Consider the following 19,370-nt stretch of genomic DNA (forward strand, 5'->3'; position numbering starts at 1 on the left):
TATGATAGTATAGACCGAGATCCCGTTTTGAAGGATTAGCAGAATTTGGACTAGATCAAAAGACAACAAACATCATTAAAGAAACACTCACGGAGACCAAATCCAAAGTAAAATTTATGGGAGAATTGGCACATAATTTGGAATAGACACAGGAGTACGACAAGGAATGTGCTGTCCCCAGTGCTCTTCAATTGTGCTCTTGAAAAAGTTGTTGGAGAATGGAGAAAAGGAGGTGCACCAGCACACAGACTGGGACCAAAACGTAAGGGCATAGAATTAGACTGTTTAGCATTTGCTGATGACATGGCACTGATCGCACAAGACATTACCGATGCACAGAAACAGCTAGAATTATTACAAGAGCAGACAGCAAAAATAGGATTACAAATTTCATTTGAAAAAACAAAATTTATGACTGACGTCAAAGATGCATCTTCTGATCTCAAAATTGGTAATAACTACATCTCTCGAGTAAAAGAATTTAAATATTTAGGTGAATGCATTTCAGAAAATTGTAATGAAAAGAAATCTGTCAGATCAAGAGTCCAGAAAATGGAGACGGCGTTTCAGTTAGCAAAAAACGTTTACAACAAAAAGAGTCTCTCGTGGAACTGAAAAATACGACACTACACAACAGTAATTAAACCTGAAGCTGTCTACGCATTTGAGACACTAAACCTTCAACGCAGAGCACTAAAAGGGGAATTAGAAGTGAAAGAACGTAAAATAACGAGGAAAATCCTAGGACCAGGAACTAAAGATGGTGTGCATTATCCAAAACCCAATGCAGTAATATATATAAATATCTCCAAAATAACAGACACAATTCGCATGAGAAGCATCCAATTCATGGGGCATTTAGAAAGAATGAACTCAAACAGGTTAACGCACAAAATCTATACATTTATAAAGAACAAAACTACAAGACCGAACTGGTACAAACAGATGGAAAAAGACCTGAGACAATTTATTTATTTATTTATTGTTCCGTGGGACCAAATTAAGGAGAAGTCTCCATGGTCATGGAACGAGTCAATACATAAAATTATAACACGATAGTAGAAACAGATAACATGAAATATAAGAAACATATTCAGGCGACAAGTCGTAGGTTTAAATAAGGAAGATCAACAATGTAACACTGGAATTTGCTCGATTTTTCAGCTCTTCCAGGAGTTCCTCGACAGAATGGAAGGAGTGAGCCATGAGGAAACTCTTCAGTTTAGACTTAAAAGTGTTTGGACTACTGCTAAGATTTTTGAGTTCTTGTGGTAGCTTATTGAAAATGGATGCAGCAGAATGCTGCACTCCTTTCTGCACAAGAGTCAAGGAAATGCATTCCACATGCAGATTTGATTTCTGCCTAGTATTAACTGAGTGAAAGCTGCTAACTCTTGGGAATAAGCTAATATTGCTAACAACAAACGACATTAAAGAAAATACACGCTGTGAGGGCAATGTCAGAATTCCCAAACTATTGAATAGGGGTCGACAAGAGGCTCTCGAACTTACACCACATATAGCTCGAAAAACCCCTTTCTGAACCAAAAATACCCTTTTTTGAATCAGAAGAATTACCCCAAAAAATAATACCATACGACATAAGCGTATGAAAATATACGAAGTAGACTACTTTCAGTGTTGAACTGTCACTTATTTCAGATACTGTTCTAATGGTAAATAAAGCAACATTTAGTTTCTGAACAAGATCCTGAACATGGGCTTTCCACAACAGCTTACTATCTATCCGAACGCCTAGGAACTTGAACTGTTCCGTCTCGCTTATAATATGCCCATTCTGTCTGATCAAAATATCGGTTCTTGTTGAATTGTGAGTTATAAACCGTAAAAACTGAGTCTTACTGTGATTTAGTATCAAATTATTTTCCTCACGCCACGAACTTATTTCACGAACTACATTATTTGATACTGTTTCAATATTACACACAATATTCTTCACTACCAAGCTGGTGTCATCAGCAAACAGAAATATTTTTGATTCACCTGTAATACTAGAAGGCATATCATTTATATAAATAAGAAACAGCAGTGGCCCCAGCACCGACCCTTGGGGAACGCCCCACTTAACAGTGCCCCATTGGGACTGAACATCACTACCACTCTCAATATTGCGGAGAATTACCTTCTGCTTTCTGTTCTTAAAGTAAGAGGCGAACCAATTGTAAGCTACTTCCCTTACTCCATAATGGTCCAACTTCTGCAGTAATATTTTGTGGACAACACAGTCAAAAGCCTTCGTTAAATCAAAGGAAACACCTAGCGTCGCAACCTTTTATTTGATCCGTCCAAAACCTCACAGAGAAAAGAGAATATAGCATTTTCAGTTGTTAAACCATCTCTAAAACCGAACTGTACATTTGACAGCAAATTATGTGAATTTAAATGCTCCAGTAACCTTGTACATACAACCTTCTCGATAACTTTAGCAAACACCGATGGCATAGAAATAGGTCTAAAATTGTCAACATTATCCCCGTCAGGAAACCGACCACTCCTAAAGGAAAAGTTACAGATATGGCTAAGTACTGGGCTAACATACATAGAACAATACTTCAGTATTCTGCTAGATACCCCGTCATATCCATGAGAGTTCTTGGTCTTTAGTGATTTAATTAGTAACTCAATCTCCCTCTTGTCAGTATCCTGGAGGAGCATTTCAGGTAACAGTCTCGGAACACTTTTTTCTAAGAGCGCTATGTGATTCCCTGTTTGCCTGTTGGGACTAGGTTTATATTTAGTTCACCTGCTATATTCAGAAAGTGATTATTAAATACTGTACATATATGCGACTTATCAGTAACACGGACATTCCCACTACGCACTGATTCTGTATTCTCGACCTGTCTCTGCAGACCAGCCACTTCCTTTACGACTGACCATATGGTTTTAATTTTATCCCGAGACTTAGCTATTCTATCTGCATACCACATACTTTTTTCCTTCCTAATAACATTTTTAAGCACCTTACAATACTGTTTGTAATGGGCTGCTGCATTTAGATTTTGACTGTTTCTAACGTTTTCATATAACTGCCACTTTGTTCTACAAGATATTCTTATCCCTCTAGTCAGCCACCCAGGCTGCCTGTTTGTGCTAGTACCCTGTTTTGAACGTTCTAACGGAAAGAAACTTTCAAAGAGCACAAGAAAAGTCTTGAGGAAAGCATTATATTTATCGTCTACTGTATCAGCACTATAAACATCTTGCCACTCTTGTTCCTTGATAACGTTTACAAAGGTCTCTACAGCAACTGGATAGGCTTTCCTAAAAAGTTGATAACTACATTTAACATGTGTTGCAGCACAAAAATCTTTTAGAGTTAAAATTTGTGCATAATGATCTGAAAGGCCATTCACCTTTTCGCTAACAGAATGCCCTTCTAGTAGTGAGGAATGAGCAAAAATGTTGTCTATGGTTGTTCTACTGTTCCCTTGCTCTCTCATGGGAAAGAATACGGTTTGCATAAGATTATATGAATTAAGGAGGTCTACCAGCATCCTTTTCCTTGCACAATCACTTATACAATTAATATTGAAGTCACCACATATAACTAACTTTTTGTATTTCCTATACAGTGAGCCAAGAACCTCCTCTAGCTTTAGCAAAAATGTTGTGAAATCGGAGTCTGGGGATCTATAAATAACAACAGTTAGAAGTTTAGCTCCACTAAATTTAACCACACCTGCGCAACATTCAAACATCTTTTCAGTGCAGTACTTTGAAACATCAATTGACTCAAATGGGATGCCGTTTTTCACATACATGGCTACTCCCCCACACCGCAAAGAGCTCCTAGAAAAGCTGCCAGCCAACCTGTATCCTGGTAAAGGAAGCCTCTGAATTATCTCCTTATTTAAGAAGTGTTCAGATATACCAATAATTTCAGAGTCAACATCTATAAGCAGTTCACTAACTTTATCTTTAATTCCTTGTATATTTTGATGAAATATACTAATTCCCTCATTACTCGGATACCTAAGGTCTCCAAATCTACATGACAGAAATGAAATCAGAAAAATCACGAACACACGGGGTTTTGAGGAAGAAGAGAGAAAAAGTAACCGACAGACGAGGTTTACCCAACGAAAGCTAGCCCATTCGTTGCTTATGAAGGAATACTGGGCGAAAAGGAAGGCCAACAAATGTTGATTACTCGTGGTACTAAGTGATCCATCCGCGAAGAAGAAAAATTGTGGTGTCACCGCCAGACACCACACTTGCTAGGTGGTAGCCTTTAAATCGGCCGCGGTCCGTTAGTATACGTCGGACCCGCGTGTCGCCACTATAAGTGATTGCAGACCGAGCGCCGCCACACGGCAGGTCTAGTCTAGAGAGACTTCCTAGCACTCGCCCAGTTGTACAGCTGACTTTGCTAGCGATGGTTCACTGTCTACATACGCTCTCATTTGCAGAGACGACAGTTTAGCATAGCCTTCAGCTACGTCATTAGCTACGACCTAGCAAGGCGCCATATTCAGTTACTATAATTACTATCTTCAATAATGTATTCTGAACAGATAATATTGTGAATCATGTACCGTCAAGAGCGACGTTCATCATTAATGCATTAAAGGTAAGTATCAAACTAATTACGTCCGCTTTCTGAATTCTCATTCCTTGTCATGTTCCAGACGTGACGTCAGTATAGTTCTTCCCTCCTCACGCCAGCCTGCGTGAGCTAAAACGCGTTTATTTCGGCCTCCACTCGTAACACGGTGTTGGCTCTTCTGCTAACACAAAAAAAAAAAAAAAAAAACCGTGGAAAACGAAAGGAAAAGAATAGAGCTTCTTTGTTTAGTATTATCCTCAAGTTACATGACAGTTTCAACTTTCAACGCCATCCACAAGGGACAACATAAATTGTCACGACACTGTTTAGAGGTGTGTGCTACACACTTGATCAGTGCTGGCCCGGCACGCTGTTTGCAGTTTCTCAGGTGCAGCTGTGAAAGACGCACGTGTCCCCGTCGCGGCTAAATTACCGAACACCAGCAAATGCCATAACAGCTACCGTATTAATCCGACAAATTTACCGCCCGTTGACGTTTTGATTGTTGCGAGCGCAAATGGAGCGAGCAGCCTGTGCAGTGATCGTATAATGTTTAATTTGTGCCTCGAGTGGCAGGGGCGGAGTGGGGCCTGGGTAGCTCGCTCCGGCATCTTAATCAAGCAGTCGCTGCAGAGCTGCGCTAGGCGGCCGTCTGCCAGCGAAGGACTTTTCGTACCTGCTTCAGTTTAATAATGCATTGGAAAATATTGCGCAGGTGTGCTTCCTTCTCCGGGGCGCAGCCACCCTGTTCGCGCTACTTCTGAATTTCAATAAACTAAGTATTTGAAATTTCATTCAGCGTTTTGCCCTGTTGTTTCTAACTGCGGCAATAGCACCTGTGCTTTTAAATGGCCTTCTAGTTTCTCAGTCGCCATATTCCGTGCCGTAATGACTCCCATTTTTATTGATTCCCTCGATGTTATAAGTAACCTGCTTGCCTGGAGTATGCAGCCCTTATTCGATGCAAAATTTGACATTTATAAAATTAGTTCTTTGTGTAGGGTAAGGTGGGGTAAATCCGACTGGGTGGGTAAACCTGACAGCCCTCTGTTTGTGAGAAACGGAAAACGAGAGCGATTTCGCATTAGTGTTACCATATAGAGCAGGGCTTCCCAACAAAATTTTCTCCAGGACCCCCTCATCGAGCATGATTGGTACCTTGTCATATCACAGTATCAAGTACCTAAAAAAGCCAAATTAAGAGTCTTTTTATACGATTTCTATTTTTGATACTTAGATAAAACATTGACATATTCAGTACTGAAAAAATATTGAGCAGCCAAAACAAAAAATCTGTTATCATACGAAATATATTTAATATATTTTTTATTCTAATAGGATCTTGCGGACCCCTCTGGCACAGCTCGCGCACCCCTGGGGGTCCGAGGACCACCTGCTGAGAACCACTGATATAGAGCATTCGAAATAACTAAAATGTCATCTTGACAGCTTTGCCGCATTTGACATTCAGACACTCAAAAGACAACAAGTGTGTTTTCGATTGTTTCAATTTAATTTTTGTGCAAGTTGCATCACTAGATCTACCTTATTAAATAAAACGGTCGCAAAACAAACGGTAAGTGATTTTGTAGTGCATTTAGTGACCTATTCAGTGTATGTATCGTTTTTGTTGGAAATTTCGTGTAAATTGTTTCTATGTGTGTTAAATGAAAAGTGGCATGGTGGGGTAAATCCATTCGCTAAATGGTGGGGTAAAACCGACCGCGTATTTTCTAACGTTTATGTGTATGGAATTATTTATTTATGGAAACAAAGTGAATTTTTATTTATTATTAGGAAAATGGTACGAAATTACAAACGAAAAACGACAAAAAACAGTCAAAAGATATTTTCCGAGCAGTTGCTGCAATGCAAATGGGAATGTTTTTACGAGCTGTCACTCGTGATTTTAACATTCCGACATCGACATTGCTGTTGCACCGCCGTGCAATGAAATCATCTTTTTCCAATAAAAATTTACGTTCATTTAACTTTCATTACATTTAGTACTCTAAACATTGTTATTTTATGAATACATTTTGTCCATTGCTTATAATTATTTCCCAAAAAAAAAACGTCCATTTAGAACTATTTCTGTGAAAAATCAGCCAAACAAATAGGGGATCGGCAAATGGCAAAAATGGACATTTCTTAAAATACGGATATCTCAAAAACTATTGATGGTATAACAAAAATATTTTGCAAACAGTTGCCCCTTTATTTTACCTGTACTTTAACGTATATAACATTAAGATCCGACCGCGGATAAGCGTTTTATAGCCACAAGAAATTACTAGGTCGGTTTTACCTCACCTTACCCTATATCTGTTTTATAATAACTGTATATTTGCATCCCATACAGCTTACTACATTTGCAGTGTCATACACTGGTGGAAAAAAACCACAACACAAAGAAGGAGTTGTGCGACATTTCACGCCAGGTGCAGAGATTGGCGCTAGTAGCGGCACTGTGAGGATGCAAATCAGGTTTGCTTTAAGTATGCGCTATAACGGTCATGAACGTTAGTTATCTTTGAGAATGGACGTAGTGAGATCATGTTAGTCAAGAATGCCTTTAAGGCGACAAAGACGCCTTTATCAATACCTCACAGAGTTTGAACGACGTCGTGTAAGAGGGCTTCAAGAAGCAGGATGTTCGTTCTGCGATACTGCAGGAAGTCTTTGCAGGATTGTGGCCTCTGCGCATGATTGCTAGCAGCGGTGTTCACGGGAATGTACGACCATAAGAAGACCGGGCACCGGACGGTCACGTGGCGCTATCGAGAGGGAAGATCGTGGTGTTCAGCGTACGGCTCTGTCGCATCGCACTGTATCTGCAGCAGCAAGCCGAGCAGCAGTTGGCACTACACTGACTCAAAGAACTGTTACAAATCGATTATTTCAAAGACAGCTCCTAATCAGACGCCTTCTAACGTGCATTCCACAGATCCCAAACCGCCCCCATTTGCAACTTCCATGGTGTCAAACAAGAGTTAATTGGAGGGTAGGGTGGAGGTCTGTTGTGTTTTCTGATGAAAGCTAGATCTGTCTCGGTACCAGAGAGTGGCGTGTATTGATTAGGAGAGGGCCAGGTGAGGGCCTGCAACCAATCTGTCTGTGTGCTAGACACACTGGACCTACACCTGGAGTTATGGTCGGGGGTGCAGTTTTATATGACATCAGGAGCACTCTTGTGGTTATCCCACGCACTCTGACTGCGAATTTGTATGTTATCCCGGTGATTCGATCAGTTGCCCTGCCATGCACGAACAGAACCCCAGGGGTGTTTTCCAACAGGATAACGCTCGCCACGAGCACATACAGGACATTGTCAGACGAAAACTCCAACATTATCCACAACCAGCAAGCACTAAGTGTCCATGTATTGACCGACCAAATGCAACAGACATGGAACCCCATCCCATAAACTGACATTTGACACCTGTACAGCAGCTTTGAAGCACGTTTGCTTGCTTGCATTCAACATTCTGGTGGTTACACTGGTTATTAATGTACCAAAATTTCACATTTGCAGTGGCTTACCTCGCGCTTGCTTTAAGCTGTGATCTTGCAATGTTAATCACTTAAATATGTTACCTAGACAAATGTATTCAAAAAATTTCCTTAATCTACAATACGAGGGGCGTTTAAAAAGTCCATGCAAAGATAGAAACTACTTACATGTTTGGGGTAAACCACTTTTATTTTTCGACGTAGTCTCCTTTTAGACTTGTACACTTCGTCCAATGCTGTTTTAACTTTTTGATCCCTTCTGAATAATAGGAATAGTTCAGGTCTACAAAACGGCTATTAGTTGCTGAAATCACCTCTTCGTCTGCATAAAATCTTTGTCCCACCCCAAAGAGGTCAAGTCTGGAGAAAGGGGGGGATGTGAAACGAGTTGGAATCCTATTTCCATTAATTTTGCGACCATAACTGCTGAGGTGTGTGCTGGTGCATTGTCGTGATGGTAAAGAACTTTTTTGCGGTCCAATCACCGGCGTTTTTCTTGCAGCTCGGTTTTCAATCGGTCCAATAACGATGAATAATATGCACCTGTAATAGTTTTATTCTTTTCCAGATAGTCGATGAGAATTATCCCTTGCGAATCCCAAAAGACAGTCGCCATAACCTTTCCGGTCGAAGGAATGGTCTTCGCCGTTTTTGGTGCATATTCTCCCTTGGTAACACATTGTTTAGATTGTTGTTTGGCCTCAGGAGTGTAGTAATGCATCCATGTTTCATCCACAGTGACGAAACGACGCTTTAAGTCCTGTGGATTCTTCCTGAAGAACTCCAAACCATCCTTGCAACACTTCACACGAATCCGTTTTTGGTCAAGCGTGAGCAATCGCGGAACCCATCTTGTGGATAGCTTTCTCATGCCCAAATGTTTATGCAAAATATTATCCCCGTTCATTCGAGATGCCCACAGCCCTATCAATCTCACTCACCTTAACTTTTCTGTCATCCATCACGATATCATGGATTTTATCAATGATTTCTGGAGTCGTAACCTCCACAGGGCGTCCAGAACGTTCAGCATCACTTGTGCCCATATGGCCACTCCGAAAATTTTGAAACCACTTATAAACTGTTCTAATCGAAGGCGCAGAGTCACCGCAATGTTTATCAAGCTTCTCTTTAGTCTGCCTTTCATAAAGAAATTTTTTTCCGTCTATTTTTTGACAATCCTTGATTCACACGAAGGCCAAACACAAAGAAATAGACCAATATGGCTGAAACTTGGTGTGCGTTCTTTCCAAAGATGCTACTAACGAAACATGACCTCGATACGCGCCGGTGGTGCCATCTCTCGGACTTTGCACGGACTTTTCAAACGCCCCCGTAATTAATTTTTCTTATTGCGATTTTTTCCGCCAGTGTATGTCACGCATGCCTCTGTAACAAGGCATCGATGACTCAATTAGACAGAGATTAGGCCACCTGATAGATGGACGGTAGAAAATATATAGCATCACATTGAAAGTTACCATTATGCCACTTGCAGTATAAAGATTCCTCGATGTGAAATGTAGCTCTGACTTGTGCTTGCACAGTTAACAATTGCTGAGGGTTCAGCTTCCGCAAGAATCACGTAGGGTACATATTTAACAGCCACCGGTAAATTAGCGCCACGGCATATCGAGTGTCAGTTACGCTATCTGATCGAAAGTGTATGAACACATCAACCTAATGCGGGATTGACCACTACATGTAACGCGAGGTGGACCCGAGACTATAAAATGAGGCGAGGAGTGTTGTGTTGACAGTAGAGAAACAGTCAAAGCAAAATCGGTCAGGAGAGCTCGTGGACATAGAACATGGACTAATCACTGGATGTCACTTGAGTAACAAATCTATCAGGGATATTTCACCGCTCTAAAGCTGTACAAGTTGACTGTTGGTGATGTGATTGTGATGTGGAAACGCTAAGGAACAACCACAACCGAACCAAGACCAGGCTGACGGTATGTACTGATGGACAGGGACCATCAGACATTACGAAGGGGTTGTAAAAGATCGCATGAAATCAACAGAAGGAACCAGTTGTGGTTTTCAAAGTGCTATCAGCAATCGAAACGTTGACTGTGTATAAGGAATTGAAGAGAATGGGATGTAATGGTCGAGCAGCTCCTCATAAGCCAAGCATTTCTGTACTCAGTACTAACTAACGGTTGGTATGGCGTAAAGAGCGACATCATTAGACAGTGGATGGCAGGAAACGAATGATGTGGAGTGATGAATCATGCTATACCCTGTGGCATTTCTATGCAAGCGTTTGAGTCTGCCGAACGCTTCGAGAACCTTGCCTGCCATTATGTGTAGAGACAACAGTGAATTACAGAGGAGGTGGTGTTACGGAATGGGAGTGCTTCCCATGGTTAGGTTGATTCTCCCATACTGCACTTAAGAAAACGCTGAATACGGAAGGATAAGACCACATTTTACAGTATTGTGAACTGCGTGCAGTAGAAAGACAGTTCGTCGTTGATTGTATGAGCATGAAAACGTATCTTGTCACAAATCAGTATCTGTGAGACAATAATTTGTGGACAATAATATTCCTAACGTCGACTGACCTGCTCAGAGACCCTGCCTGAATCAAACGGAACACATTTGGAATGAGTCAGAACGTCGACTTCGCTCTAGACCCCAGCAGCCAACATCACTACCTTATCTGGTTTCACCATACGAAGAAGAATGGGCTGCCATTCATCCACAGACAGACACCTCACTGAATCCAGAATGAGATTTTCACTCTGCAGCGGAGTGTGCGCTGATATGAAACTTCCTGGCAGATTAAAACTGTGTGCCCGACCGAGACTCGAACTCGGGACCTTTGCCTTTCGCGGGCAAGTGCTCTACCATCTGAGCTACCGAAGCACGACTCAGGCCCGGTACTCACAGCCTTACTTCTGCCAGTATCTCGTCTCCTACTGGCAGAAGTAAAGAAATAATTATAAGACGATTTTCAATAATACTCCGGTCTTTTGCAGTTATTTGTGCCTACGAAAGAACAATTAGTCTCTAAATCTGTTGAAATACAGAAATTAAATATTTGATATGTAGTTCTCCTTTCTTTGGTGGTGGCGGTGGGGGGGGGGGGGGAGGGGGAGAATTTCCGTGACCTACAGTGGCTAGGTTAGACTTAGCGTCACCATGTGTTGGCTGAAACATAATCCTCTGAAATTTGTCAGGTGACTAGTATAATGGAGTAGAAGAGTGTTTCCAGAATGAAGGTGTTGCTGAAAGGTGTCTGCTGATTCTAGCTCCTCAAGGGAAACTAAAAGACGAGGATAAATTACGTTATTGTTTAATATTTCTCGTAAGTATCACAACAGCAGTAAAGGTTCTACAAGTAATTTACATCGCAAAGGAACATTTGAATATTAATTAACATCTTGAAAGAACATAAGCAATGGACATGGTACATTAGTGGTTGGGACGCATAGAAAACTAGTAAGGCGGAACGGAAGATGTCATTTGGAATGAGTTCGGCCAAAATCTAAGCGACCTGACAGGACAAAAACAATTATTTTTGTGATACTGTTTTGCAGATGTATTTGTTCAGCACACAAGAAGTGAAATTAAATCTGCTCGGAAATGCATAAGCAATAACTTATCTGTCGTCCAGTCATATGTTAAAGAGAAACTGGGTGAATTACTGGAATTAACCTCCTAATTACTGGAATGAAATGAAATGAAAAGCTTCCGATTTGCGAGTGACGAAGCAAGCACGTCGTGCGCTAACCGGAGTGGTAGTAAACGAGGCTCTTGTTCTTTGGCCGAAACTACAATGAAGCTCCAAAGAAACTGGTATAAGCACGCGTATTTAGATACAGAGATATTTAAACGGGCAGAATACAGTGCTGCGGTCGGCAACGCCTATATAAGACAGTAATTGTCTGGCGCAGTTATTAGATTGGTTACTGCTGCTACAACGCCAGGTTATCAAGATTTAAGTGAGTTTGAAAGTGGTATTACAGTCGGTGCACGAGCGATGGCGCGCAGAATCTCCGAGGTAGCGATGGAGTGGGGATTTTGCCGAACGACTACTTCACGAGTGTACCGTAAGTATCAGGAATCCTGTAAATCATCAAATCTCTGCAATCGCTGCCGCCGGAAAAAGATCCTGCAAGAACAGGACCAATGACGACTGAAGAGATTCGTTCAACGTGACAGAAGTGCAACCCTTCCGCAAATTTCTGCAGATTTAAATGCTGGGCCGTCAAAAAGTGTCAGCGTGCGAACCATTCAACGAAACATCATCGATAAGGGCTTTCGGAGCAGAAGGCCCACTCGTGTACTTTTGATGACTGCATGACATACACCTTTACGCCTCGCCTGGGCCCGTCAACACCGACATTGTACTGTTGATGACTGGAAGATGTTGCCTAGTCGGACGAATGTCGTTTCAAATTGTATCGAGCGGATCGACATTTACGGGTGTGGAGACAGCCTCATGAATCCACGGACCCTGCATGTCAGCAGGGGACTGTTCAAGCTGGTAGATGCTCTGAAACGGCGTGGGGCGTGTGCAGCTGGAGTGATATGGGACCCCTGTTACGTCTAGATACGACTCTGACAGGTGACACATACGTAAATATCCTGCATCCATTCATGTCCATAGTGTATTCCGGTGTACTTGGGGAATACCAGCAGGAAAATGCGACACCCCACACATCCAGAATTGCTACAGAGTGGCTCGAAGAAACTTCTGATTTTAAACACTTCCACTGGTCACCAATCTTCCCGGACATGAACATTATTGAGCACATCTGGGATGTCTTGCAACGTGCTGTTCAGAAGAAATCTCCACCGCCTAGTAGTCTTACGGAATTATGGACACGTCTGCAGGATTCATGGTGTCAATTCCCTCCAGCACTATTCATAGGTGACTAGTCTCGCGGTCCCCTCGATATAGTGGCTGCATCGCTTGCTCATTCTTACCACTCCTGAATAGTGTGAGTGTAGAAGATGGCGGCAATAATGGCTGAAAGTTCTGAGTCCCGATCGCACTTTGTATTCAGTTGTAATACGGAGACATCCTCCTGTGTAATGCCTTGGCAGCGATCATGTAATGTCTTCGGTGTCTATCTAGCAAGTCTATTCTCTTCTGTCGCCTGGCAGCAAGCCTTTTCTCTTCAGCACGTTGTTTCTGCCAGTGTTGGAATCTCGCTTGCCAGTTGCAGCAGACCCGGCGGTTTTCGACAAATAATAGTTTTGTAAGTAATTTAAACAAATTTCTACTCTTGCTGATTTTTGTGATGCTTAACCTGTGATTGTCTCAGGTAGGAAGGGAGAAAATCACTGCCACTACGTGTTCCTAAACGGAGCCCAACTGAAGGGCTTACTTGTAAACACACGCAGGAAAGTACAACGTCTAAAGAAATAATTACTGTTTGCCAGAGTCAGGATTACTAAGATGTTAAATGAACATTATATCGAGGAATAACTGCAGAGAAAGAGCCAGTCTCACGCTCTGCCATTCTGATGGCTACCCGTGGCTTCACATGTTATCTTTCCAAAAGGGTACATTCAGGTACCTCGCACATTATACAGTTTTACGCCAGATAGGGTGCTCCAAGTTACCTACTGCGCTGAGATGTGACGAGGCGAATTCTACATTTCTATTTGCTTGGGCAGACAGCTCCGAACACATTTATGACCACTCCTGGTCCTTTTAAGTAAACTTCTATGCTGCGCGAGGCAACTAGAAAGAGGTCTTAAAGACTACAGAAAATAACAGGTCCTCCCTCACCATAATAAAAGCAGAGGAAGAGAAGAAGTAATTAACTGTACAATCACTGAAAATACAGAGTACTGTCTGCAGTTATGATTTAGCATTAAAGTATTGACTACATTGATTATTGGGATGTGAATATTGCATTATGAAATATGTTGTGTGACAGTTTGGGGAAACTGCCTTGTAGCGTCACCCCCTCATCGCCTTTAAAATTGATGCTGATGAAACTGGGATGAGATTAATTTGTGGCACAAGTTCATCAAAGACATTTCTGCTGGGTATGGGTACTATTATTTTTTCACGAGCTCATCGTCTGGTGGCTTTCACGCCATGGAGAGAGAAGGTTAACCTGATGCCAAGGAAACATGCTGAAAATGCTCAAGCCGTCTCACATTCACTCATACAAGGTACATGTGACATTTATTTGGAGAATATATAAAAAAAAGAGGAACACCAACTGATACAATACGGCACACACATATTAATTATTTTACCATGCTCATGACTGAAGGCAGTGACATGGACGGCTTGTATTCAAAATCCACACATACTCAAATCAATTTACAAATACTTGCTACGTTCACACTTACTATATTAGAAGGCCAACTGAGTCATTTCATTATAAACATGTCCTACTAGATAATTTATCACACTGCATAAGAAGAACAATAAAAATACATTGATATCTATAGAAGCACATGTACATGATAACCAAAACATAATTGAAGAAATTTATACCACACTTGTGTTTTCTGATTACGTAGAAGTACGAATCTGTAAGTTCTCAAGGCGTATAGTTGTGACTACATGCAAAGTGTGTGAATCCAAAAAACTGAATGCTAAAACCAAAGATAAATTCTCATATGCAAACGCTTGTGTCACTGTACAAAAAAATTGCAGTTCATATTGGTAAATAGGTGTTGCAATTGTAACATAAAGCATAGACTGTGTCAAAGAAATTAGTAACATAATTACAGTACATCATTGTAAAAAAAAAAAAAAAAAAAAAATCTTAAGCCCAGCCGGTGTGGCCGAGCGGTTCTAGGCGCTACAGTCTAAAACCGCGCGACCGATACGGTCGCAGGCTCGAATTCTGCCTCGGGCATGGATGTGTGTGATGTCCTTAGGTTGGTTAGGTTTCAGTAGTTCTAAGTACTACGGGACTGATGACCTCAGAAGTTAAGTCCCATAGTGCTCAGAGCCATTTGAACCAATATCTTAAAATTACAAATTCAAAGAAATTGTGATACCACTTATTGTGTGTGTCAGAATTTTTGCGTAAGTAACACGACAAAACCACGTCAAAATTATTAAATAAATGTTGGTCAGGTCTAGAGGCCAGTCTATGTATCTGCTCCTGAGAGTTAACAATAAAAGCGCAAAATAAACAAGCGCTTCACTGTTCTTAGGAAAATATGCTGTTAGTCACGCGACATTGATATCTATAGAAGCACATGTACATGATAACCAAAACATAATTGAAGCAATTTATACCACACTTGTGTTTTCTGATTACGTAGAAGTACGAATCTGTAAGTTCTCAAGGCGTATAGTTGTGACTACATGCAAAGTGTGCAGTCACGCGTCTGCAACTTAAAGAAGGTTCAACACAAGAGAAGACACAGAAACGAAAGAGTTTGCGTTTATACAGGGTTATTACAAATGATTGAAGCGATTTCACAGCTCTACAATAACTTTATTATTTGAGATTTTTTAGGCATTCACAAATGTTCGATATGTGCCCCTTTAGTGATTCGGCAGACATCAAGCCGATAATCAAGTTCCTCCCACACTCGGCGCAGCATGTCCCCATCAATGAGTTCGAAAGCATCGTTGATGCGAGCTCGCAGTTATGGTACGTTTCTTGGTAGAGGAGGTTTAAACACTGAATCTTTCACATAACCCCACAGAAAGAAATCGCATGGGGTTAAGTCAGGAGAGCGTGGAGGCCATGACATGAATTGCTGATCATGATCTCCACCACGACCGATTCATCGGTTTTCCAATCTCCTGTTTAAGAAATGCCGAACATCATGATGGAAGTGCGATGGAGCACCATCCTGTTGAAAGATGAAGTCGGCGCTGTCGGTCTCCAGTTGTGGCATGAGCCAATTTTCCAACATGTCTAGATACACGTGTCCTGTAACGTTTTTTTCGCAGAAGAAAAAGGGGCCATAAACTTTAAACCGTGAGATTGCACAAAATACGTTAACTTTTGGTGAATTGCGAATTTGCTGCACGAATGCGTGAGGATTCTCTACCGCCCAGATTCGCACATTGTGTCTGTTCACTTCACCATTAAGAAAAAATGTTGCTTCATCACTGAAAACAAGTTTCGCACTGAACGCATCCTCTTCCATGAGCTGTTGCAACCGCGCCGAAAATTCAAAGCGTTTGACTTTGTCATCGGGTGTCAGGGCTTGTAGCAACTTTAAACGGTAAGGCTTGTGCTTTATCCTTTTCCGTAAGATTTTCCAAACCGTCGGCTGTGGTACGTTTAGCTCCCTGCTTGCTTTATTCGTCGACTTCCGCGGGCTACGAGTGAAACTTGCCCGCACGCGTTCAACCATTTCTTCGCTCACTGCAGGCCGACCCGTTGATTTCCCCTTACAGAGGCATCCAAAAGCTTTAAACTGCGCATACCATCGCCGAATGGAGTTAGCAGTTGGTGGATCTTTGTTGAACTTCGTCCTGAAGTGTCGTTGCACTGTTATGACTGACTGATGTGAGTGCATTTCAAGCACGACATACGGTTTCTCGGCTCCTGTCGCCATTTTCTCACTGGGCTCTCGAGCGCTCTGGCGGCAGAAACCTGAAGTGCGGCTTCAGCCGAACAAAACTTTATGAGTTTTTCTACGTATCTGTAGTGTGTCGTGACCACATGTCAATGAATGGAGCTACAGTGAATTTATGAAATCGCTTCAATCATTTGTAATAGCCCTGTAGTTTCAGTAGCTCTTCTCACGGGAGCAGTACACGACTCATTAAATCCAAGTTAGTAGCTTATTCAAGTAAATGATGATACATCTCGACTGAGACTGATGGACTGGCTGGCATAAAGATCATGCCCGTAGCCTGCTCTTGACATTAACTGGTTTCTTCACATATTTCAGTGTACATTGTAATGACGTTGACGAGTTCCTTGTTCTAATGTCCGACCATTCTTCAGTTGGTTGGTGAGCAACAGTAAGAGTTGCCTTACAAGTAATTTGATGCTGTGGAACGTGTCGTAATAATGTTCATTCTTACACACTACCAATGAAAAAATGTGATGTCGTCTTTAACTTTAGCATGAGTGTATTTGAAACGCATCTCAAGATTTAAGATGATAACCACACAAGAGTTCATATCAGTTGCCAGATGCGCAATGTTTACATGTTTAGCATGACCTAGCCGGCTACATCATGTTAAGTTCATATGAAGTTCCTTGTGCAGACCATCCACACAGTTCCTCTAATGACTCAGGTCGTTGTACAGCCTGCCTGATAATTAATGTTGTAGGCGTGGGTTAGAGTCCTCTGCAGCATCGCTTCATGGCCAGTTCGACGGCTAGTCTGACGGTTGTCTTAAGTTGGCGAACATGCCGTAGGCTCTCATGCCGGGATGCCTCAGTGAGTGGAGTGAGTTGTCACCCAGAGACAGGAACTGGTTGCACAGGGGTGCGCCGCTGATTTAAGAGGTGCAGTTGGCACTCGCCGTGAGGCATGTGGCTCTCTAGTGGGCCACAGCTCCGATTAAGATGGCTGCGCTCCCTCGATAGAAGTCGCTCTGCCGTGCGTCCCTCCACAGCTTGCCAGTCGGTCAAGATCACATCGCATTTTATGGACAGGTGCGTCTCTGGTGACGGGGATGCCTTGCCTTTTCATGCAGATCATATGGCACACATCACTTGTAAACCCCTCAAACAATGTTACAAGGGAATACTACATACACAGGAAAAAATTGACATAAAACCATTACACCGAATATCTTTGTTTATACAGTTAGTAATAAGACAGATGACATTGAGAATTACAGCACTATGGACCAAAAAATTGAACAATTAATAAAGTACTGTGGCGCCTAGGCCTTCAAAAGTTATAAAAATATTCATGACGTACAAATGTGTCTGGACTCCATGGTCTCTTAAATTGAAAATACTAAGCTCAGCCACCTAGGCCTTTTAATAAATCAACAAAAAATTTAACAATGAAAGTAAAATGACAGTTTAGATGATAAATAGCGAATGTATTAAATTTTTTAATCCTTATTTTTTTAAATATTCGCTGGAAGACAAACAAGTATTATTGCTCTGGCTAGTCGTTAGTGGATATGCAGTTAGTGTGGATCACAGGCCAGTTAATTAATAGTTTTCTGTGGTATCCGCAATTGTTGGGCGGAATCCTTGTTACTTATTTGAGCGTACACCCTACATAAGTTATTAGCTCTCCCTGCAGCTAAATACTGCGCTGGTAGTGTGTGCTGACATACTCACTGATTATCATCAAATGATTGATCAGTCAACACCTCAGATGACTGTTTTGAAGCACAGGTAAATTGGAAATTTGTGGTAAGGACTATAAGACCAAACTGCTGAGGTCATCGGTCCCTAGGCTTACACACTACTTAATCTAACTTAAACTAACATATGCTAAGGACAACACATACACCCATGCCCGAAGGAGGACTCGAACCTCCGACGGGGGGAGGGGGGGGGGGGCGAACCGTGACGAGACGCCTCAGACCGCACTGCTACCCCGCGCGGACACAGGTAAAATTTACGAATGTAAAATATGGTTGACAAAATAAGAAAACACAAGACACTCTATCTTGGTATTCATTACGACTGTAAAATATCTACTTACTCTAGCTATCGTACCTGAGTGTGTGACCTCATATTACCTCTATGTTTAAGTAACAATACTCCTCTTCACCAAATCATTACATCCATTGGCGGTATTTGTTTTGCTGTAAGATATTTTTGTCATCGCAATAATGGACGTCTTTCGGATGACAGTCGCACCTCCTGCAAACAGTAGGCACAAAACACAAAAATTTCACCTGCGTCTTCCGTTGATCAGACACACGTAAAAAGTTTTCGTCCTTCCCTGTGCAACTGCTCGGTGCCTCACACTAATGGCGCACTTAAGGACAATCAAAATAGATCCTCATAAGCTTGGCCCTCCATCGTGTCCAGCAACGCATAAAAATGCTTGGTGCTCCATCACTACTGGAAATTACTGATCAGTGTTTCTCGCTACTGGTATCTAATATCAAAATTATAAAATTTCACCTCCATATTAAATTAAAACGTGCACAACGTGGTTGTTATCATATGGTACCTCCCAACCAATGTACAGCTCGAATAATTATGTTTCACGTCGCCTTTCGGCTATACTTTAACTTACCTCTTCCACAACATGTATTCCTGTTGACGTTGAAATCATGATGAAGGAGTTTTAATAAACCTTCCAATTTGTAACTGATTGTTTGTTTTGTGCCTTTATTTTTAACTCTCAGGAGCAACTATACAGATTGTCCTGTAGGCCTGACCAGCATGCATTTAATAAT

The sequence above is a fragment of the Schistocerca americana genome, chromosome X (genome assembly GCF_021461395.2).
Source record: "Schistocerca americana isolate TAMUIC-IGC-003095 chromosome X, iqSchAmer2.1, whole genome shotgun sequence".
NCBI lineage: Eukaryota > Metazoa > Arthropoda > Insecta > Orthoptera > Acrididae > Schistocerca > Schistocerca americana.